Source organism: Genypterus blacodes, unplaced genomic scaffold (assembly GCF_046128005.1).
Source record: "Genypterus blacodes isolate CSIRO-AG114 ecotype Tasmania unplaced genomic scaffold, CSIRO-AGI_Gbla_v1 ptg000033l_1, whole genome shotgun sequence".
Lineage (NCBI taxonomy): Eukaryota > Metazoa > Chordata > Actinopteri > Ophidiiformes > Ophidiidae > Genypterus > Genypterus blacodes.
In genome coordinates, this window is record NW_027466846.1 from 1,623,730 (window position 1) to 1,647,339 (window position 23,610).

At 46.8% G+C, this 23,610-nt stretch overlaps 1 non-coding gene and 2 pseudogenes across 1 annotated transcript; all 3 read left to right on the forward strand.

Annotated features, from left to right (window-relative positions):
• The first annotated feature begins 12,088 nt into the window (after positions 1-12,088).
• Positions 12,089-12,263, forward strand: LOC142995763 (U2 spliceosomal RNA; annotated as a pseudogene).
• Positions 12,264-12,778: 515 nt separating this feature from the next.
• LOC142995670 (U1 spliceosomal RNA) lies at positions 12,779-12,944 on the forward strand. The gene has a single exon (XR_012961570.1). It is a non-coding gene; the product is annotated as a U1 spliceosomal RNA (small nuclear RNA).
• A 426-nt stretch (positions 12,945-13,370) lies between these two features.
• Positions 13,371-13,546, forward strand: LOC142995764 (U2 spliceosomal RNA; annotated as a pseudogene).
• The last annotated feature ends 10,064 nt before the right edge of the window (positions 13,547-23,610 follow it).

The following is a 23,610-nucleotide window of genomic DNA, read 5'->3' on the forward strand; positions in this document are numbered from 1 at the left end:
CTGTCTTGCGCCGCACCTGACTGACGTCACTCGATGCGACGCCAATGCTTTAATTGGTAGTCTCTGGCCTCCTTTAAAAGCACTGTGCCGGTGGTAGCCCAGTAAGCGGCAGGACTACTTTGATGTGTCTTCATTGTCCGTGGGGTCGTTTCGTTTTCATCTCGTGTGGGTTGTAGCCCGTGGGTGTTCTGCACCTGGAGTGAAGGTAGGCTGGCTTACGTGGTACCTTTTGCATCGTAGGATGATCAGTGTTTCTAAACTCCCTCCTTCGCCTTAGGGTGCTGTGGTTGGAGTGTTGCTCCGGGAGTATTATTGATTCGTGTGTGATCGTGGCGATTTCCTTCGTGGGCAGCTACAAGTGTGGCAAGCCTGAGGCTATGCGATTACACTTCTATATTACCGGTATGTAGCTGCCTGTTTGGCTAAGCTGTAGCCATTTTAGCGTGGCTCTGTTTTTATACATTTTACTCGTCCACATTAGGCTGCTTGGCGGTTTTGGCAATTCATCCTTCTCCAAGTAAAGCTCCGATTGATCCCTGGCTGTGGTAGGTCACTCTCTTCGTTTGATGATGCTGTAATTCAAAAACAGATAGATTAATATATGCCTCGGGTACTTTATGTTTCTAGCAGGTTCTGCTGACTGCAAGAACTGAGGGCTGCCTTCCGTCACCGTCTGCTGTTTTGTTTCTATTTAATTTTCCCTTTTTTTTTTCATGTCCGTATACTCAGGGTCGGCGATTGTTGCACTGCGTGCGTGCGGCCAGATCACCCGAAGTGGTAACCTACCTGCGTGCGCGTCTGTGTGCCGGTGGTCATTTTGTTTTGTTTAATGTTTGTAAGCCTGAAGCGTCCGTATGCTTTATTGTGTATTTCTCTGTCCCGTCTGTTTTCTGTGAGCCTCACTGACATCGAGTCGGACCCCTGTGCCTGGGCACCTAACATTTAGTTGTATTGTGTTGCTTGCTTAACTGTGTGCTATTTCATTTCTTTTGCTGTGATTTCATTTAGTTGTATTGCCTCCTTAACTGTGTGCTATTTCTTTTTTGCTGTGATTTTATTTAGCTGTATTGCCTGCTTAACTGTGTGCTATTTCCTTTCTTTTTGTTGTGATTTCAGGTAGTTGCATTACCCAATCAGTCCAAACAGGGTGAGACGACTGTTGGTCTCCTGAGGCTCGATTTGTGTTCTGTTTGAACTTGTGTGTGTGTTTTATGGTTTCTTCTTTTGTTGCAGGAGTTGGGTACTACCAGCGGGGAGGCCTGGCACCTGGTGGTGGGTATCCGTGTGCGTGTCTTACCACCTTCTGCAGTGTAGTGTCACCTGGGTGTGCAGCACAGGTATTCACAGGTGGTTCCTTGGACCCAGCTCTTAGACAGATTGCCCCTCCCCCCTTCTGGTAAGCTCCCCCCCCTCCTGCATATGTTTGGTGTCTTATGTTTTTGTTTCTGAGTGTTTGATTAAATAAAGACATTAATTTAATTGTAATAGAACCCTGTCTCTGCTTTCTCCTTGCACGAACCTGTGTGCTGATTTCATACTCACCTTATTTGGTGACTTGCAGCTAGCTCATTTAATTCCTAATGGGAGCCTAACTCCTATAGGTGGCGTTGTCGACAACTGACATACTGATCATATCCATGGCCCTGCTACACTCACATCTACAACAGCTTTATCACAGAGGACTTCACGTAATTTGTACTGAGACAGAGAGAGACGCTCTCTGATGCATGGATGAAGAGGCAGAGAAGAGAAGAAAAGAGGAGACGAGAAGATGACAGAAGAGAAGAAAAGAGGAGAGAAGCGGAGACGAGGACCGAAGAGAAGGGTTCGGAGAGGAGACGAGGAGCGCAGAGGAGCTTTTAACATCCTCCTCATGACTATTTCACTTAGAGTGGGGACATTGAATGTAAATGGCGCCAGAGAGGCAAGGAAGAGGGCGCTGGTTTTCAACACAGCCAGGATGAAAAATGTTGATTTGTTTTTACAAGAAACACACAGCGATGCAAGCATTGAGGCAGACTGGAGCAGAGAATGGGAAGGAGAGGTGGTGCTGAGCCACAACACCACATCCAGTGCTGGAGTAGGATTCCTCTTCTCCAGAACTTTTGGAGGTTGAGCATGTTGTGAAGGGGAGGTGTCTTTTGACCAAGGCTCATTTTGAACATCATACTCTGGTTTTTATTAATATGTATACTCCAATCAATGGGACAGAGAGGAAGAGCTTCCTAAAACAAATTACTGCTAGTTTAAACTGCTGTGGTGTGGAGGAGTTTCTATTTTTGGGTGGAGATTTTAACTGCACAGAGGATGAGCTTTTAGACAGGAATCGCACAGAGCCTCACAACACGCTCTGGGCAGCTGGTCTCCTCTCATGGCCTGGTGGATGTGTGGAGAAGGATGCACACAGACTGTAGGCAGTATGCATGGTCCCACCACTGCCTGAGACTCGTCAAATCACCTTTTGTATTTCTAAAAACAATCCAAAAATAACTCAAAGCCTCCTTAAAACCTTTAACCAAAATTAAACCAGAATTAAAGTGCCAGTATGCACTCTCGAAAAACATATTCTTTAAAACAACACGACATAAAACCAAGGACTGATCCGAAAACCAGCTGGCATGATTCTGCAACATTTAAAAGCATTAAAATGTTGCTTGAAACAATAAAACCGTTCAAGTCTGGCTAAGGAGATCCTATCCTCTCTCAGGTGGGACCATGTGTACTGCCTACATTCTGTGTGCATCCTTCTCCACGTCTTGGAGCAAAAGACGGCAATAAAACTTTTGTGTCAACAGTATATTCTCAATGTCACGTGAGACACCTGTCGATCTATGAAAGACCTGTAGACTGAGATTGTGGAACTAGAGACAATGAGTGGTTCCACTGGAAATCCCAAAAAATGGTTTTAGCCAACCTGGTAGAGAGTAAGGGACAGGGTGCACTGGTCTGGTCCCTGGTCCAAAACATCATAGAAATGGATGCTCCCTCTAGCTTCTTTTTCGGCCTGGAAAAGAAGCGCAGACAGAAGAAGGCAGTCCACTCTCTACTATCGGACATTACATTACATTACGATCATTTAGCAGACGCTTTTATCCAAAGCGACTTACAATAAGTGTGTTCAACAAAGGTAGATAAAAGAACTTCAGGTCACAAGAAATCGTAAGCGCATTTCCTTCCTAAACCAACAGCTAAGAGCATAACTAGAGCTAGAGTAGAAGTGCAATAAGTTAGGTACTATGATGAATGAGAAAAAAAGGACAAATTAGAAATGAAAGATTAGAAAACAAGAGCATCAGAAGAGCTAGGACAGAGTAGGTGATGTCCTAAGAGGGAGGATCCGGGTAGTGTTTCTTGAAGGATGGGTCTTCAGCCTGCGGCGAAAGATGGGCAGCGACTCCGCTGTCCTGACATCAGTCGGGAGATCATTCCACCACTGAGGTGCCAGAACAGAGAAAAGCCGTGACCGCATCGATCGCAAGCAGGGGCCGCTGAGCGCCGGGGCAGCCAGTCGCCTGGAGGCAGCAGAGCGAAGTGGTCGGCCGGGGGTGTAGGGCTTGACCATAGCCTGGAGGTATGAAGGAGCTGTTCCTTTCACTGCCCTGTAGGCTAGCACCAGAGTCTTTAACTGGATGCGAGCAGCTACGGGGAGCCAGTGTAGAGAACGGAGAAGGCAAGTTGTGTGGGAGAACTTGGGAAGGTTGAACACCAGACGAGCAGCAGCTTTCTGGACGAGCTCCAGAGGTCTGATGGCGGAAGCCGGGGCGCCAGCAAGGAGGGAGTTGCAGTAGTCCAGGCGGGAGATGACAAGAGCCTGGATCAGCACCTGCGCTGCCTTGTCGGTGAGGAAGGGACGAATCCTCCGGATGTTGTAGAGGAGGAATCTGCAGGAACGCGTCACCGAAGCGATGTTTGCCGAGAACGACAGTTGGTCGCCCAGGGTCACACCCAAATTCCTCGCGGTCTGAGTAGACGTCACCAGTCATCTATGGTGATGGCCAGGTCTCGGTGCGGGCAGCCCTTCCCCGGGAGAAACACCATCTCAGTCTTGTTGAGCTGCAGGTGGTGCTTCGACATCCACCCCAAGATGTCTGCCAGGCAGCAGCGATGCGCGTCTCCACTTGGGTGTCAGAAGGAGGAAACGACAGAATCAGCTGGGTGTCATCAGCATAGCAGTGGTAGGAGAAGTTATGGATGTCGTTGACCTTCTTGTCGAAGAAGTTGGCGAAATCGTCTGGGAGGAGAAAGGAGGAAGGCGGAGGGGGTGGGGGTTGGAGAAGGGATGAGAAAGTTTGAAAGAGTTTTTTGGGGTTGGAAGCAGAGGTTTGAATTTTTGTGCAGAAGAAGGCAGCTTTAGCAGCAGAGAGAGAGGAGGAGAAAGAGGAAAGTAGCGATTGGAAGGCATGAAGGTCCTCCAGGAGTTTGCCGTTCCTCCATTTGTGCTCAGCCGCTCTCAAGCTCCGTCTCTGAGTACGCACCGAGTCCGACAACCAAGGGGCCGGTGGAGTTGGGCGTGCAGGCCTGGAGATAAGGGGGCAGAGATTGTCCAGAGAGGAGGACAAGGTAGAGAGAAGAAGATCAGTGGCAGTGTCAGGGGAAAGAAGAGAAAAAGATTCAGGGGCAGGGAGAGCAGAGAGAACAGAAGAGGAGAGATCAGTGGGGATGAGAGAGCGTAGATTGGGACGAGAAGAGATCATGCGGGTGGGGGGAGATTGGGTGGGTGGGGAGGAGAGGGAGAGAGTGAAGGACATGAAGTAGTGGTCAGAGAGATGTAGAGGAGTGACAGAGAGGTCAGCGCTAGAACAGTGCCTGGTGAAGATGAGGTCCAGTTGGTTGCCAGCCTTGTGGGTAGGAGGAGATGGGGAGAGAGCTAAGTCAAAGGAGACAAGAAGAGAAACAAGAGGGTGAAGTTTCTCAGTCGGGATGTTGAAGTCGCCAAGAAGGATGAGGCCGGAGCCGTCGTCAGGGAAGTGAGAGACAAGAGTGTCGAGCTCCTCTAGGAAGTCCCCGGAAGGGCCTGGTGGGCGATAAACAACAGCAATGGTGAGCTTGACCGGATGAGAGACAGTGACAGCATAGAATTCAAAGGAGGAGGGAGAGAATTGTGACAGGGAACAAAGAGAATATGTCCAGTCTTTGGAAATTAGCAGGCCAGTACCACCGCCCCGCCTCGCAGCTCTGGGAGTGTGAGAGAAAGAGTACGCATCAGACAGAGCTGCGGGCGTGGCAGTGTTTTCTGGGGTGATCCAAGTCTCTGTTAGAGCAAGAAAGTTAAGGGAGAGCACAGATGCATAGCCTGAGATGAACTCAGCCTTCTGTACAGCAGATTGGCAGTTCCACAGCCCCCCTGCCACCACCTGCTCAACATTAGTGGAGAGAGAAGGATAGATAAGATTGGTGGGGTCACGACATCTGGGCCTGACCCAGTGTCTGTGTGGCCGCCGAGAGGAGAGAGTGGGAATAAAGCACATGGTTAGTAGAAGATATACAGTACAGTACATTACTAGGGGCCTTAGAGAAGAAGGCGGCCCTTGGAAGAAGTCGCACTTGAAAAAGTCGCCTGTTGCCTTTGTTCGCCTAGCCTTCGTTTGCCTTGCCTGGCGCTTTCAGAATGAAAGTTTAGTAAAGACTGCTTCACTAATTGCCAATTGCAAATTGTCTGCTAGGAGTGCAGGCCCCTCCCACAGATTTAACGGGGTACTTAAGGGTCACCTGGGTAAAACTTGTTACAATCAAAGACAGTATCAACGATACCAACAATAGCCTGACGATTAAAGCACTACTGCTAAGCAATCAAAGTACAGCAAAAAGCAACCTGGTAAGCAAGTAGATGTACTTAGCCAAATCAAGATGAACCCAGTAGTTCAGACACCCACAAAAGTTAAACACACACTGGCAGGAACTGACAGAGCCTAGCCAGATAAGAAAACGAGCTGTGGATTTCTACTCTTCCCTCTGCTCGAGTGAGTATGTAGATAACAAGTTCTATGTTGAAAGGGATTCTGTGTCGAACTGCCCCAAGTCGCAGCTGGACCGGCCTCTGCAGATGGGGGAGCTGCACGCCGCCCTGCAGAGCATGCAGGGACAGAGGGCTCCTGGCATCGACGGCCTGACTGTGGAGTTTTACAAAGCTTTCTGGCATATTTTAGCTCCAGATATATTAAATGTGTTTAACGAAAGTCTGGTTTTAGGCTCTCTGCCGCTGTCCTGCCGCAGGGTTGTTGTGACGCTCCTGCCAAAAAAAGGCAGGAGATAAAAAACTGGCGCCCTGTGTCCTTTCTGTGCACGGATTACAAGACTCTATCCAAGGCGTTGGCCACCAGGCTGTGGGAAGCTATGGAGCAGGTTATCCACCGGGACCAGACCTACTGTGTGCTCGGCAGGTCTATGATAGACGATATCTATCTAATTTGAGATATTTTGGAGGCTTCCAGCTCGTTGGGTGTCAACACTGATCTCATTTCGCTGGACCAGGAAAAGGCATTTGACCGTGTTGAACACAACTTCCTCTGGAAATGATGAAGAGGTTTGGGTTCAGCACTGGTTTCATTGCCAAGATCCGGGTGGTACAGTGACATTAAGTATACTGAAATTTAATGGCAGTTTGTGTGCTCCCTTCAGGGTGCATAGAGGCATACGGCAGGGCTGCGCTCTGTCTGGGATGCTCTATGCACTCTCCCTAGAACCCCTCCTCTGCATTGTTTTATTTGCCTATGCAGACGACATCATAGTTCTGGTAATAAAAAAAAAACAGCAAGGGTCAACTGGAGCAAGAGTGAAGCCCTTGCTGTCGGTGAAGGACGGTCTCCCAGTCCTTCCCCAAGACTTATACTGGAAGAGAGACGGGCTTAAATACCTGGGGAACGATAAAATGAAAAAAAGGAACTGGGAGGGCGTTGCTGAAAAAATTTAAAATAAACTAGACAAATGGAAATGGCTGCTCCCTCAAATGTCATATAGGGGTAGAGCACTTATAGTGAACAACCTCGTGGCCTCCCTGTTGTGGCAACATCTCGCCTGCGTAGACCCACCATCAGGGTTTCTAACCAAGATTCAGGAAAAACTTGTGAATTTCTTCTGTGGTGGGCGGCACTGGGTGGGAGTGCTGTTTTTACAGAGAGAGGAGGGGGGACAGGGACACATCCACTTGGCCAGCAGAACTGCCACATTCAGGATCCAGTTTATCCAGAAGTTTCTGACAGGACCAGCAGATCTGGTGTGGAGAGAGGTGGCCAGCTGTATCCTTGGACGTGTGGGTAACCTGAGACTGGGTGCGGTTTCTTTTTTAACTGATTTTAAATTTCTAAAGTTGAAGGGGGTACCTCCGTTTTAGGGCATTTTTAGGTCTTGGGCCCTTTTTAAATGTAATTTAAAGGAAAGTTCTAACTCAGTTCTGGACCAGAACAGAGAGTCCTCCACAGGACTCCACATCCTCCACAATTCCAAGACCAGAGGTTCTTGGAACTGTGGAGGATGAGGCTCTCTGGGAGAGAGAGGAGCCTCGTGGCAGACTACGGCAGAGGGACTAAACCCAGCAGCACAGACCCGTTCCCAGAGATCTCCTTGAGTCCACAGTTGGGCGAGTTTGGTGGACCTCTGCTCAAGGAGACAAAGGACCTCAGCCTGCACACTGCCGACAGAAAGGTACTATACAGGAACTGTGTGAAGGTCCTTAATAAAACAAGACAAGGCTCCATACTGGAGGATTTTACACAAGCCTGCCCTAAAAAAGAGGACAGCCGATCTCCAATGGAGGATTCTACATGGAGCCATCGCCTCCAACGCTTTCATCTGTTATTAACCCTGCTGTGTCAAACCAGTGCCCTTTCTGTGGCCTCCACGAAACTGTGTTCCATGTTTTGTGTAAGAGTGTAAGAGACTTGCAATGCTCTTCACTTTTCAAGTGTTTTTAACTTGTTTAATGAAAGATTGCACATTAATGGTTTTATTTACGGTGCAGGGTACACGAGGGGGGAGCGGGAAAAGGGGCAGCTTTTGACTTTGGCTTCCGCAATTTGGCTTCAGCAGAAAAAACAAGAGAGAGAGCAGGACAGGAGGCAGCGTCAGTGTGGCGCTGCAACACCAGCTGCAGACTGAGAGTTTTGCTTTTACAAAATGGTCCATGATCTAGAGAGTTTAAAAAAAATCTGGTGTTACAACAATATCCTGTGTACTATTACGGACGGTGAACTGCAATTATCACATTCCCTCCAGGAATAAATGTCACGCCAATTTATCCATTTTTGTATTTATTCTAGAGTTGTTGTTTTTTTCAACAATTTCCTGTAAGCTGTCATGTGTTTGTAAAAATCCAAAAAAATCTTCTTCTTCTTCGTAGTCCTCAAGCCTGGGAGGAGGCCGATGTGTGCGCCTGTGTGCGAGCGCATGGACACGTGGAACTGCATTGACAGAGCTCTATCTATCTATCTATCTATCTATCTATCTATCTATCTATCTATCTATCTATCTATCTATCTATCTATCTATCTATCTATCTTTCTATCTATCTATCTATCTATCTATCTATCTATCTATCTATCTATCTATACTGAGTTTGATCTAAATGCGTAACGAGATGGAGAATACAGATAATAACTCGTCTGGGGCATCCTGACATCATGTCCGGTTGAGGTGGTTTGTTCCCCGTGAAGTAGTCTTCGACCATCAGCCAGATTAGTGAGTCTGTGAAGGAGTGCACCGTCTCTGACCGCAGCAAGTCCAGGCAGGAGAGATACCCTTTTCAGGCCTTCTCTGCTGAGCGGCAGTATCGTTTTTTTTCCTGTGTGAAAAAAGTTTTTCTTCAGAAATCTTCTATTTAATTTCAGGCGGATTCTCTATACTAGGAGAAGAGGAGAGCTGGTGTCCACTTCAAGGCAGGGCCTTTTGGGGCATGCTGCTTTGTTCTTTGTTCTTGTAGTGTGCACCTTTTTTTGAGTTTAGTTGCATTTGGTTGCTTTCCAGTTGCTTTCGGGATGGCGGCTGCTAGAGTTGGCGCCTGGAGGCGCACACTGCTGTGTGCGCTTTTCCCTGCGTGAGAGGGAGGGAAAACTCGTTTAGACTTCTCTAGGAAATTGTTGACAGGTGTGTTGGGATATGTGGCTTGAGGTTAACTGTTTGCTTGTGCTTCCAATGGGGAAAGGTTTCGACGTCAGTTTAGGAATCTGCTACTATTGGCATTGTTTTGGAGCAAATACGAAAAAGCAAAAGGAAAATTTGGTATGTTTAATGTGGAGAAATTGATGGACGATTCAGTAAAAACGGTTGTGTTAAAAACGTGTATCGAAAGAGTGGAAGTGGATGATATGCTAACTAGGCTGGCTCTTTACTGTTCGATCAAGGGCACAGCCCAAAAGGTATTGGATGTGGACGGGGAGCTGGCAGATCCCTGTGAGGCTCATTGAGGATAAGGCTGGGTATGGGGGTTTCAGGCATTTGCCTACTTTGATTGTGCTTGTGGAGAACCGAGGGCTGGTGTTTTCACCAAATGCAGAGAGGCGGGGCACCTGACAGCTAATTGCCCAACAGGAAGGCGTTGCTCGTGGCTCGGCTGCTCACATGTTTCGTGACTGCCCTGACTCCTTTGCGAATAGAGCAAGGAAAGCAAGGGCAGTGGATACGGAACAGCAAAGGGAGGAGGAGGAGGCTAGAACTCAGGAAGAAGCCGCGGGGAGGAGAAGGTGGAGAGGGGAAAGAAGGGGTTAGAGCTACCGCTGATGGGGCAGTAAAGGAGGGTGTGGCTGGAGGAAGTGGGGAAGATGCTGCCGAGGTGGTAGGAGGTGAGGGTGTGGCTGGAAGAAGTGGTGGCGCTGCGTATGTGGCAGGTAGTGAGGGTGAAAGTGACGAGGAGGCTGGAGGAAGCAGCTTGCTGCAGAAGGGGATTAGACAGCTGAAGATGAATAGGGTAGAAGGGGATAGGAATGTGGGTGAAGTGGAGGCAACAGCTTTCCGCAGACCGTGTGATTTGTCAGATTCTGACTCGGCCTCCGTGGTAACGGTATCGGAGGATGACATCAGTGACATTAGCGTGGATGTAATGCAAAACAGAAAATGGGGGAGGAAGCAATAAGCGGAGGAGTGGTATGAGGGAGAGGTGGGGTCTGAGGGGACAAACAGAAAGCGAGATGTCAGGGTGCTCCCCAGTGTATCCTGTGCAATCCCCAAACCAAGTCCCGTACGTGACTGAGTCCCCCCCCAGCTAGTTCACCTGCAGAGGAGCCAGGAGGGGGCAGCGTTTCCTGAGGAGCAATGGTGAGTGTTTTAAAAGTATTCACTTGCTTGGTGTGGGTTTTTTTTTTTTAATTTCTTTAATGTTAAAATGGGTACCCAGCACACGCGGCTCACGGCGGCTAAAATAAATGTATGTAGGGTAAAAACTTGAAGGAGGGCAAGAACTGTTTTGTCAGCATTGGAAGGTGTACAGGCGTAATTTGTCTACAGGGATGCGCACTTTCATATCGCTCCTCCTACAGGGAATGGGAGGCCATGTGGTAGCTAGGGCAGTCTCTTTTTTAGAGCGGCTTGGCAGAGAACAGGTGTGATGGTGTGGTGTGGTGGTGGTGTGGTGATGGTGTAGGGCTTCTTAGAAAGGGTGTGGCTTCTTTATACGGGCATTCAAAGCAAAGTTTTGGCTGTTCGTATGCTGCATAGAGCCACTGGCACAAATTTTGAGAAGAGATGCCCGGATAACTGGGCTGGGCATTCCAGGAAGCGGAGCACAAGAGGCAAGATGCATACTGTATATGAAAGACGTGACTGTGCTCTGTACTGACCAGGGTGCAATTGACAGGACTTTGGACAGAACAGTGTGGTTTGGCCAAGCATCGGCAGCAAAGCTGAATAAAGATAAATGCGAGCTAAAACTGTACGGACGGTGGACAGAGACGGAGCTCCTTAGAATGCCACTGACGGTAATTCGGACCAGATGAAGATCCTCAGGGTATTTTTCAATTCAGAAGGACTAGGGGATGGGAATTGGGAAGGGGTTCTAAAGAAAGTGGAGAGGAAACTGCAGTTTTGGAGACTAAGACAGCTAACCTTGAAGGGAAGAGTCTCATTTTGAAAGCTACGATCTTACCTTTGTTGCTATTTATCAGTGTTGTGTACTGTCTTAGCTTGTCTAGATCATGCTATTTATCATTTTTTATGGGGGACGAAATGGGAAAGGTTTGAAAGGGTTGTGCTGAAGAGAAGGCCACAAGGGACAAAAAAGTTCTTGAAGAAAATGGGGCTGGAAGGGGTGGGAAGGGAAATGTTATGTAAGCATAAAGCTATGTTGTCTTTTGTATAGGGCCGGTGTGCCATGTGTGGGTACTGGCATTAGGCCATCGCCACAAGGACCTGACCTGGCAGGTCGTGCATTGGATCCTTCCCGTCCAGGGGGTGCTGCATGCCCGAAGATTGGCTCCCTGTGGGGCGTGTCTATGGCCCCGGTGTGGGCAGGAGGAGACAGTCCAGCACTGTTTGTGGGACTGCATAGCGGTGAGGGCTCTGTGGAATCAGTGCGAGACGCTGGTGCAGCTGTTCCTGGATGCTGGATCGGCGGTGTAGTGCCAGATGGTCTTGTTCGGAGCCGGCGGGCCGAAAAATGCACGGAGGTGGAGGTGCCTGTTGATTGTGCTAAACTGCATAAAAGAAGCGAGGTGGATGGGGCGAAACATCCGCGTACAGCAGGGAAGAGCCATGCCGCCGGAGGCAGCCAGGAGAGTGGCATTAGCCACAGTCGCAGAATACATGGGAAGGGACCAGAGGAGGAGAGGCCTGGAATGGGCCAAGGAAAGGTGGGGGCATGCAGCGTGGAAGATGATCATGGAGGACAGAGGACCAACAGGGCCAGATCGGGGTTCTTGTGGCGGTGCAGCAGGTGTGGGGTGAGGCGTGTTTGTTAGGGTGTTCACCGCTGCCGTGTACAAAAGCTGTTTTGGTTTTTTGATCTGTTTGTGTTGTTTGCTGGGTTTTTTTGTTGTTTTGTTGGTTTGTCCAGCGGGGGTGTGGTGATGGTGGTGGTGATGGGTTTGTGATACTGTTTGTGGGTTTGTGATTATGATGTATTGGAGTTGATTAGGAAAAGCCATTTGTGTTGAAATTTGTGTGGATATTTGTGTTGATTCAATAAACTATTGTGAAAAGAAAAGAAAAGATCTGTTCTTATCAGTTTGATATCTGATACGTCCCCTACCCAGGGAGCAGGGAGATGGAATAGGGGCTTGCTCCGTCCACTCCACGCATCGACCCGGTATTGCAGTACATCCAGGAACGGTGCACCTCTCTCAAACTGTAGGAAGGAAAATGGTCTTTGGAAAAGGTCCCGGTAGTGGTAGACTGACGCTGCCGTGCCGCTTCGTCTTGTGGAGTCCTATGAGTATGCCACCTATTCCCCCTAAATGGAAACGAAGCTAAACGTCTTGTGTATTGTAGGTTTTTTCGCCAGTAAGCAGTTTTGTAACCAAGAACAGGGTACGTTCTTTTATTGTTAGTGGAGAACTTATTGCTGAGAGATATCAACATCTTACCAGCAACTAAGCGGATGCCTTTGCAATGAACAGATTTGCAATAGTGTCACATTTTCGTGTGGTATAGGCACTTTGGTGGGTTTTACTCGGTGTGTCCGAGTGCTGAGTTTGATCTAAATGCGTAACCAGATGGAGAATACAGAGAATTACTCGCCTGGGGCATCCTGACATCATGTCCGGTTGAGGTGGTTTGTTCCCCGTGAAGAAGTCTTTGACCATCAGCCAGATTAGTAAGTCTGTGAAGGAGTGCACCGTCTTTGGCGCAGCAACTCATACTTACCTGACAGGGGAGATACCATGATCAACTAGGCGGTCCACCCAGGGCGAGGTCGCAACCATTGCACTTCGGTGGCGCTGACACCTGCGAATTCCCCAAATGTGGAAATCCTCAACTGCATAATTTCTGGTAGTGGGGGACTATGTTCGCGCTCTCCCCTCATCACGCTGTGAATAAAAATCAATGACTACAAACGGTCTCGATTGCGAGACTGCGTTCACTGCTTTACAAGTAAGGTTTGCTTGAGGTTTATACGTTGGGCCAACATTTGGCTTCTATCCCGCTCAACACAGATTCTGTGGCTAAAAACTCAGAAACAGGTTTGTTGACGACGGAGCTGTTTTGCACAATTTGACTTTTAAGTCTCCATTTTCCTCATCCTAAACACAGGTACGAGCAGAGAAGACCTTTGTAACTCTTGGTCTTTTAAAAGACAACAAGACATGATGTGCGATATTTAAATAATGAACAAAGTTCTTTCGTTGTGGTTAGTCCTATGGTGTTAGCGATTGGTCATTAAGATCCAGAACCGTGATGCAGACATGCAGCAGAGGGAAGCAGTCAGTCCTTTGTGGCACCGAGTGATTATCGCTTCTCGGCCTTTTGGCTACGATCAAGTGTAGTTTATACTGTACCTTGTTCGGACTTTTTTACTTTTTCTCTGGAATTTTTTTTTAATTTGGAAAAAAAATTATGAAGTGATCTTTTTTTTCATACTTCTTTACAGGCTGATTTTCTTCCCCTGGAGAGAGGAGGGCATGTTCCCTCCAAGGTAGGGCCCTTTGGGGCATGCTGCCTTGTCCGGACCCAAATACGGCACACGTGTTTTGAGTTTTGGACAAAATGGCGGACATACTGGCATCGATGTATTAACTCAACGCAGGAACTATGTTTACATCTCATGTAGTAAGGGGACACCTTTAGTTGTTGCGACCGCCTACAAGAAGAAGCATGAGAAGTTGTATACTCCGCTATAAGTTTTAAGTTTTAAGAGTTAAGGTGCAATACAAGTTTGAAGATTTTATGTTTTTCCTTTAACAAGTGGACTCATTCTCTCTCGGTTGTGTGCAGCCAGCGAGGTATGTTTATTTACGTGTTTATGTTAAGTTTGTGTTCTGAAACATGACATAAAGGCTGAAAAAACTACAAGGGACTGTGTGTAACCTAATAACAATAACAGTGTTTTACAAGATATGAAGGGGCAGTGATGTAATTGGTTTACAAATATTTTTGTGTACATTCAAGTAAGCTGACATTTTGAGGGTCCGTTCTATTCATGGTTTTTATATTGTTTTCAAGCTTCAAGTTCATTGAAGTGTCAACTGTCAACTGTAATTGATTTGAAAGACAGTGACCCAATTTAGTTTAGCCTTTTCACCTGAGTATTTTGTGAAAATGCTTGTTGTTAACTGTACTGCTTATGTGAGACAAGTTGATTATGTACAGGCAATTGCTAAATAATTGAACATGTCACAAACAAATGAAAAGACAAAAGGGCTTCTACTTCGCTTTGACAGTATTTATGAACGCTGGAAGGCTCTAACTGTGTGGCTAAAAAATCTGTGATAAAACAGGATCCCAGTGACATCCTACAAGAACACATCCACACTATTCAAAGGGAATTATCTGAACTGAATACAGTTTATAATGAATACCCAAGGATTGACAGCCCAGCTCATGACATGCGCCGCAAGATGGACAACTGCATATCAGTCACCAGGATTGTTGTACAGAATGCCCTGTCTCTAATTCAAGGAACAAAGGAGGAGCTGATTTGGCCTGATGCCAGCTCTGTGTTTGCATCTTCAATATCCAGTGTTTCACCTCCAGCCTCTGATGGTTCTAAGGCTTCCTTTCACTCTAATGTATCCCAAGTCAAAAGACAAGAAGCTGCTGCAGAGTATGCAGCTACGCAAGCTGTATTGAAGATTATGGCTGAGCAAGAGTGCCACCAAGAGAAACTGCACAGACTTGAAGCTGAGAATAAGCAGATAGTTGCAGACCAGGAAACAGCTGCATTAACTCGCCGTCTTCAAGGAGAAAGGAAAGAGACTGAATGTAGGATAGAAAAGGAGAGACAAGAGGCTGCTCTCTTAAAGAAACAGCAAGAAGAGAATACCGCAAGAAAAAGGTCTGTAGAAGACTTGAAAAGAAAACTTGAGCGATTGGAGGAGCTGAAAAGGCTGAATGCAGCCAAAGCAAGGCTTCAGGTCTATGATGGAAATGAGTTCCATCCAGACCAAGGACTTACACCACCACAGAGCTCTGAAATGCCTATAGTTCAGCACCCACAGCCACTAAGAGATGTGGCTCCGAGTAGTGTGCCTCAAGATGGTACGAGAGAGCTTGTGAAGGTCTTGGCTGAGGCTATATCAGCAAATAGGCTACCCATTCCAGAGCCTACAAACTTCAGTGGGGATCCACTCAAGTTTAATCATTGAAAGTCGTCCTTTCAGACACTAATTGATAGGAAAAATATTTCAACTGCGGAGAAGATCTTCTTTCTTCAGAAATATGTTGGAGGAGCAGCTAAAGACGCCTTAGAAGGTTATTTTCTGATTGATTCAGAAGATTCATATCACGCAGCATGGGACCTGCTCAATGAACGATATGGCGAGCCTTTCGTAATTGCCAAAACCTTCCCAGACAAATTACATGCATGGCCAAAAATAGCCTCAAGGGAGAGTGCTGAGTTAAGGAAATTTGTGGACTTTTTACCCAGTTGTGAATGTGCCATTGATCACAATGAGAGTCTAAATGTTCTTAATGATGGAATTGAGAATCAAAGACTTACTGCCAAACTACCCGGCTGGTTGAGCACCAGATGGAACCGAAAGGCCAAAAAATACCAACTGGAGCAAAGAAGGTTCCCAAGCTTCAGTTATTTTGTAAGATTCCTAACAATGGAAGCAAGTATTGCCTGCAACCCCATAACATCTTATCATGCATTACGGCAAAGTGAACATGATAAGGCAAAGATCAAGAACCAAAATGTGGTGGCCTCTAAGAACCAAACTGTAGGTGCTAAGATCTTCACAACCAACACCAGCGAAAGGAACATAGTCACGTGTGTGTTTTGTAAGAAAGTAGGGCATGGTGTACACAAGTGTTACAAATTCAGTGAGAAGCCAGTCACTGACCGAGTCAAATTTATTCAGAGTGAGAGACTGTGCTTCGGCTGTTTGAGTCCTGGCCATCAATCCAAGAGATGTAGTAACCGGATGGTCTGCGACACCTGCTCCAAACGTCACCCTACATGCATACACGAAGATCGTTCAAAACAACAACAAGAACAAAGGAGGGAACAATTTAAGGAACTAAGTTACAGTAAGGAAAGAAAGCCACAGTCAACACAACTACAAGACGTCACCAAAGAAACCACATCCAACAGAGTTGTGCAAGATGGCAATAGTACCCAGACTTCAGCAATAGTCTGTCTATGTGTCAACGCCAAGTGATTCAAGGAGGACAATTGTACCTTGTAAAAGACTTAAAGGCCTTCAGATAAGAGGGTTATTTTACTCTAAGAAGATCACAGTGCCAGAAACTTACACTCGTGAATTCATCCCTGCGAATCGGGCACACATCCCGACTCCAGACACAGCCAAGGCATGGCCTCATTTAGCGCATCTTGCAGAACACCGCAAAGGGAATGTGAAATTGGTCTGCTGATCGGGTACAATTGCCCACAAGCTTTAATGCCTAGAGAAGTTGTATGTGGGGAGGAAAACCAACCTTTCGCACAGAAAACTGATCTAGGTTGGAGCATAGTGAGTTATGTTAACCCATGTGAGCATTACGGTGATGCAATTGGAGTAAGTCATCGTATCATTGTAAGGCAAGTGACGCCTGAACCCAAACCAACAGGCAAGCTCAAAAGAGAAGTTCACCATGTTTATAAGACTCAGATCAAAGAAACGGTATCTCCAGAAGATGTAATTAAGGTGCTAGAATCCGATTTCAGTGAAAGAGTCAGAGAAGAAGCAACTGTTTCTCAGGAAGATCTCCACTTCTTGACTAAGCTGAAAGACAGAATCAAATCTGTTACAGATCCCAAGCAATGGCAATTTGTACATACTGAAGTTAATCCTGCAGATCATGTTTCGAGAGGCCTAAGTGCAGATCAGCTTGTTGGTCAAACTGGTTTAATGGCCCAGACTTTCTATGGGAAAAGGAGTTACCCATAGGAGATGTAAAGGTGGGAGAGGTCATTGACAACGATCCAGAACTTCGAAAGGACCAGGTGCTCAACACCAAAGCAAAGGAAGACAGGACGTTGCTAGACTGTCTGACAAGGTTTTCTGACTGGAAAAGAGCTGTCAAGGCCATTGCTCGTCTTAAGCATCGTGATAAGCAAATCAAGGGTCTCAAACCGAAAATAGATGAAGCCACAAGTGTTGAGGAAAGACAGGAAGCAGAGCTTTTCTTAATCAAACTGGTCCAAATAGAAGCATTCGGCAGTGAGATCAAAAGTATAAGGCAAGGCAAGGAAGTAAAACCCAAAGACAAAGCAAACAAGCTACACAAACTAAGTCCATTTGTAGATGAGTACGTGTGCTCAGGGTTGGAGGACGCTTGACAAGGTCCGGCCTTCACCCACATGTCAAGCATCCTGCCATTGTACCAAAGGCAAGTCATCTGTCCTCTTTGCTTATTAAGCACTACCATGAGATGGTACATCATCAAGGAAGAGGAATTACTGTAAATGAATTGCGATCCAGTGGAACATGGGTCATAGAATGCAGCAACGCAGTTGCCTCGCACATCTTCAAGTGCACGACGTGCAGAAAGTACAGAAGGAACACACAAGATCCAAAGATGGCAGATTTGCCAGAAGAAAGAATGGAAATTACACCTCCATTTGTTGAGAATAATTGCTCTGAGCACAGTGCATGCACCTGGTGGGGTAGCACTGAGAGGGTGAAGTTGTAACTACATGTGTTGCAGAACACCCGGCCTGATGTCATGTAGACGCCTGCTGCACCTGTTGTGTGAGAATGAATGGGTGCTGACGGATAGCTTGAGGTTGTGCTGTCACACCCCAGTAGGCACACAGTAACACTGCGATGGGAAGATTACCAGCAAACTCAGCCCCAGACCAACCAATAGGAAGAGTCCCAAGAAAGGCGAATCAGGGCAAGGCGATGCCATTACTGTTTTTAGGGTTTTCAAGACTGCTTTACACGATTAAGATCAAACGAGTCATCATAATAGTGGCAAGTACCTATAAATTTAGGATAAAGGGGAAGGGCCTGGGGCGTGGAAAACCCAGGTCCAGAATAGTATATAAGGAGAAGACAAAGAGACACAAGCCAGAGCAACCCCGGGGTTCTCCTCTCACTTGTTTCATTTGTACTTTGCTGCAAATAAACATTTTACTTGGATCTGAAGACTGGTTTCCTCAACTGCTTTTAGACTATAGCTGAAGACAAGTTTTTGACTAGCCAGAACCTTTGAAGACTGATTAGAAGTGAACTATTGACGTACTATTGCCACGTCATTTGGCGAGCTAACAGCCAGGAGGGACGGTGCGGCCGAGGGACCAGTGGGGTCGTCAGAGGAGGTGGGACCAACCCAAGGGCCCAAAATCCACCAGAAAGGTGAGAAACAATTCCTTTTTTCTTTTTCCAAATTTATTGGGTGGCGTCCCTGGCCTTTGTCTGATCCCACGGTCACAAGGTATTGTCACCTCTCCCAAAAAGACCTAGATTTAGAATTAATGAGATAAGTATTGACTAACAAATAAGAGTTGAAAACTGTCGTCAGATCCAAGATTAAGAATGACTGATTCTGACACGATGGGATGATGGATAAATGTCAAAGAGTGATATTTAATTGTTTGATCTGTATGTGGCTTTGTTTGTCATTGGTCTGTTGGGCTGGTATGATCTATGCGTTCGTGAAATATGCAGAGAAACTCTCAAAAGAATCAGTAAGAAGGAGTATGAATATGAGTGTGAATGGAATTTAAGCATTTATTGTTGTGAAGTTATTTAAGGGAAAAATCTATACCACAGGGATGGTATGAGATAAGAGTAAAAGTACCGCTGGAAGACGTCTGTCGCCGTGCCCTCTCAGGGGCGACTCCAAGCAGGGAAAAAGCAATGTCGCTGTGCCCTTTCAGGGACGACCAAAGCTAGATAAAAGAATAAGTTATTTAATGTAGAAGTACCGCTTGAAGACGTCTGTCGCCGTGCCCTCTCTGGGGCGACACAAGCAGGGAAAAAAGAAATCTGAAGAAAGTCGCCGTGCCCTCTCCGGGGCGACTCAGATGTAGAAGAGTACCGGGCAGGGAGCCCAGGGAAGTAACTGGCAGGAAGCCAGAAGAAGTACCGGGCAGAGAGCCCAGGGAAATAACTGGCAGAGAGCCAGGGGTAGTAACTGGCAGGAAGCCAGAGCATTTTTGTTTTAAAAGGCCTTGTGTATATATGTGTAAATAGAGGATAAGGAAGGAGTAGTGGAGAAAGAAAAAGTGGATAGAACTATAAACAGTATACGCTACATTTATGCATGCATATTATTTTTAATGTAAATAGAAGTGGAAATGAAGTTTGAATAAGTTGCTATGTTTGGAATTGTGAATAATGTCGCTGTGTTCTGATTTTAGAAGGTCAGTTTAGATAGCAATCTTGTATACGGTGTGCAAGTAGTTTAATATTTAGAAGAGTGTATGAGTAACCAATCTAAAAATTGATCCATTTAGCAAAAGTTACTCCGCGTATAGGTTTAAAATAAGGGCTGCGAGCCTGTCTCCGTGGTGGGCATTTGTTTTAACATATGAAGATTTATGTCAACACCTGAGGAAGAGTAATCGTCTCACAAAGACACCCCCTCACCCCGCTTTACAGTATTTAAATGCTCTGTGGGACACTGAAGTTGTGTGTGTAGGCACCAACGAACACCACAGGGAAAGGTGGAAAAACGGAGAGTGGTGGGAAGAAGGAGTAGATCCTACCCAACTGCTAAACAGTGAGTCACACACAGAAAACGTGGGAGCTATAACATGTGTAAGTGGGATTGATTGTATATCAGTGGACGCAACACACAGAGAAGGTTCCCCATTTCCAGAGTATAGAGGATTTGTTGAATGGCAAAAGATAATATTAGGACAGGACATTTTGTATGATAACCGACCAAAATACCCCGGACTCAGAGTGGAGAGAGTAGAGTGGGCAGATCATCATAGAAGGTGGTGTAGGGATACATACAAATACCCAGAGGTGAGTTGGTGAGCAAAGTGAAGTCGGAATTGGCTGGAGCTGGAGGATAATTGGCATAAGAAGGGAGTGCGTTTAAGAAGGAGAAACAGACCAAAGGGCAAGGTCATGGGGGTCAAGCTGAGTAAACAATCTGAAGAATTGACACCCGCTGAGCTTATCATGCTGCGTCATCCTACACAGAAAAGGAAAATTCAAAAGTGTATGGGCAGATGGAACAGGATCACAGCAGGCCATAATAAGTGGCCCGTACAGGGAACCTTTGATCTAAAAAATTGTGACAATGTGGAAGAGGAGCTAAGACGTAAAGATAAAAGAAACGACCAAAAACATCAGAAGGAGAGACTGAAGAACGCGGAACAGAAGGATATTCTGCAGTACTTTAAAATGGAGGGTACACATAGACAGATGTTAATGCAGGAAGCATCAGCCCCTCCTCCCCCGTATGGAAAAGAACATGGAGGACAGTACCCACTAATGACTGGCGGAGTAGATGGTAAAGTAACAGGAACATTAGTGGTAACAATGAAATCAGGAAAACATTCAGGTGAAAAAAGAAAGGTCCCCAGGGAAAAAAGGGAACTAAGGTATGATGAAGAAACAGAAGAGCAAGACAACAGGTCACTGAACTCAGACTCTAGTGATTCCGGGTCCAGTGAGGTGTTGGGAGCAAGCAGCCTGAAGGCAGGCATACACTCCAGTAAAGAACCAGATCCAGAGCCAATACCGCGTGGCATGTGTCATGCTACATCTGAGATACAGCTGCCAATCGGAAGAGATAGCTCAAGAGGAGGAGCACCCTCAAGAAGAGCTAGGGATAGAGAGGCAGGAACATACCTAACACCCCAAGGGATACACCATAGGACCACTAGAAGGAGTAGTCTGCCAGAAGAGTTAGCCTATAGGCAACTCCCGGAAACAGGAGACAGACAACAAGAACAGTTAGAAAAGACCAGAAGGGACATGTTAATAGAATGGAGCCGTAGAGAACAGCAGAGGGTCAGAGAGGCTGCAAGCCTGACGAAGGAGGCGGAAAGATGCAGGACAGGACAAGAAAGGGTGGAACAAGACACGCGGCAGGTACAAAGGGAACAGTCACCCTACAGAGCCTGGGGGTCACCAGACATGAGATGTGCAGGGGAGTCGGCAAAAGAGACGGAAAGATTACGGAGAATGTTGGACGAGGTGGAGAGAGAAGTAGTGAATGAACTCAACAGAACACGTGAGTTAAACGAATCATTGCTGCAGAAAGAGCTCGACAAGGAACGTGAGCTCGACGAAGCACGTCGTATAGGCGGTTTTGATGATTATGATAACAGAGAGGAATGCGAAATGACTGAGCACCAGTTTACAGTGGATGTAGAGTTAACGGAAGAAGCCACTGGTATAGGGGAAATGGACCTGAGGAGCGGAAAAATACCCTATGCGCGCAATCGGACCACAAGGAAAAGACCCTATGCACACAAAAGGCCCAAGAAAGCAACACTTTGTCCACTCAGTAGGGCAAACAAGAAAGCACCTGCAGCAGAATGCCAATCAGAGGATGAAACAGATGATGACGGGAGCCACGAACGTGTCATGGGTCCACTGCTGGTAAAAGGGCCAGGTAACACAGAGAGGTATGTGCCATGGGGATTTATGGACATCACAGGATTAATAAACCGTCTTCCCGTACTAACAGAAGGAGCTGATAGATGGATAGCAGCATTTGAAGACAACACGGGCGGGATAAAACTGGCTGCCGGGGACATCAAAGCACTACTGATGAAGATCACGGGTCAACATGTGTCGGGAGAGATCTTTGTAGAAGCAGGGGTGGTAGGACTGACAAAGAGCCACAATTATGACCACACCCCTTTTAACGCTATTCGGGGACAGGTATGGAAAACTTTGAGAGACAAATATCCTTCTAAAATGGATCCTTCAAAATTAGAAAGGGAAAGCTTGAAGGATGAAGACAGCCCTCTACAGTTCCTGCATCAGTTCCAACGGAAATGGAAGACAGAGACAGGCAGTGAATGGAATGTAAATGAATCATCAAAAGCTCTGTTTAAGTTGTATGTAAAGAATGCTATGCCAAAGGAGATACAACATAAGCTGAACGGAGTTGTTGGGCTGATGAAGTTGGACTGGCCTGTGTTCACTGAACACCTCGTACACTACGTGGATGTCTACAGAAATGAGAAACGGGCTACTGAGGAGCAGAACAGAATGCTGGCCGGTAAGCTAACCCAGCTGCAGATAGGAGAACTGACGAAACAAAAGAAGGACCGTGAAAAGGTGAAAAACCAGGCGCCAGTGACGGTGGCTGCTCCTGAATTCAAGCCTGAGGGGACTACAGAAAAACAAACGGAAGTACAGGTGACACAAGCTCCAGTGTACACAACTACACTGGCCCCTGCCCAAGGACAGCAAATGATCCCCACTAACCCAGCAGGTTATCCTACAGGACAACAGCCTGTCCACGCACCCATGCAGCAGGCCCCTCCAATTCATGTGCACCTCAATCAGGGGGGACAAGGCAACTATCCGCCGCCCGGAAGAGGGAGGCCAATGCAGAATATAGGACCACCCCAGCGTGGAAGATGGAGAGGACCTCCGCCAACACGATATCAACGAGGACCTGACCAGACGTTGCACGACCAACAGCAGACACAATACTCCCAAAATGGTCCACCAACACCGGTAGGTCGACAACAGCTACAGTGCTGGGGATGTGGAGTGACAGGACACGTACAGAGAGACTGTCCTACCAACCCATGGCCGGGAGCATCAAATCAGGGCCTGTGGATGGGACCTGCAGCTCAGTGGCAATAGGGGAGCCCAGAGGAACAAGAGGGGGAAGTGATAACGCCTGTACTCACGCAACAGCCACAAAGTGAACCTACCATAGACGTTATAATACAAAATCGGCAGCATAAATTTATGGTAGACACAGGTGCCACATACTCATGCATAGGCAGAGATGGAGCCGGACTTCCCCTTTCGGCATCGAAAATACGAACAGTTGGTTTCTCTGGGAAAACACAAATAATACCCCTGACTGAACCGGTTCCAATGAAAATAGGAGACAAAGTAGTATGTGCACCTATGCTATATTCAGCAGACACACCAATCAATTTACTAGGGCGTGATATACTGTGCCAGTTAAATGCCACAATAATGTGTTCACCTAATGGCATATACTTTGATGTCCCAAATAAGGTCAGCCCTCACACAAGCCCCATGATGTCCCAAGTGGCAACGACAGACTTTTCACAAAATACAGGCCAAAGGAAAGAAGCACGAGTGTTTTGGATCAGGCTAACCTCACCAGATGCGTTTCTGATACATGCATGGGAAACATGGAAGCCGCTGATAATCCATCAGTTTGAGAAGGCACGAGAGCCAAGTCTTCCTCTACATTGTACGATGCTGTATGACGGAGATCAAGACCACGATGACTATGAGACGTGCTGGTTTGAAGCAATGAATAACCATACGACAGTCCTCCAGTATGATGCCATCATTGTGGGACCCCAAGGAGCAGCTGCTGAGGTGATAGGCACGGAGGAGGTAAAAGAATGGTTCCAAGTACCGGGATCATCGCCACACATCACCTTGCTGATAG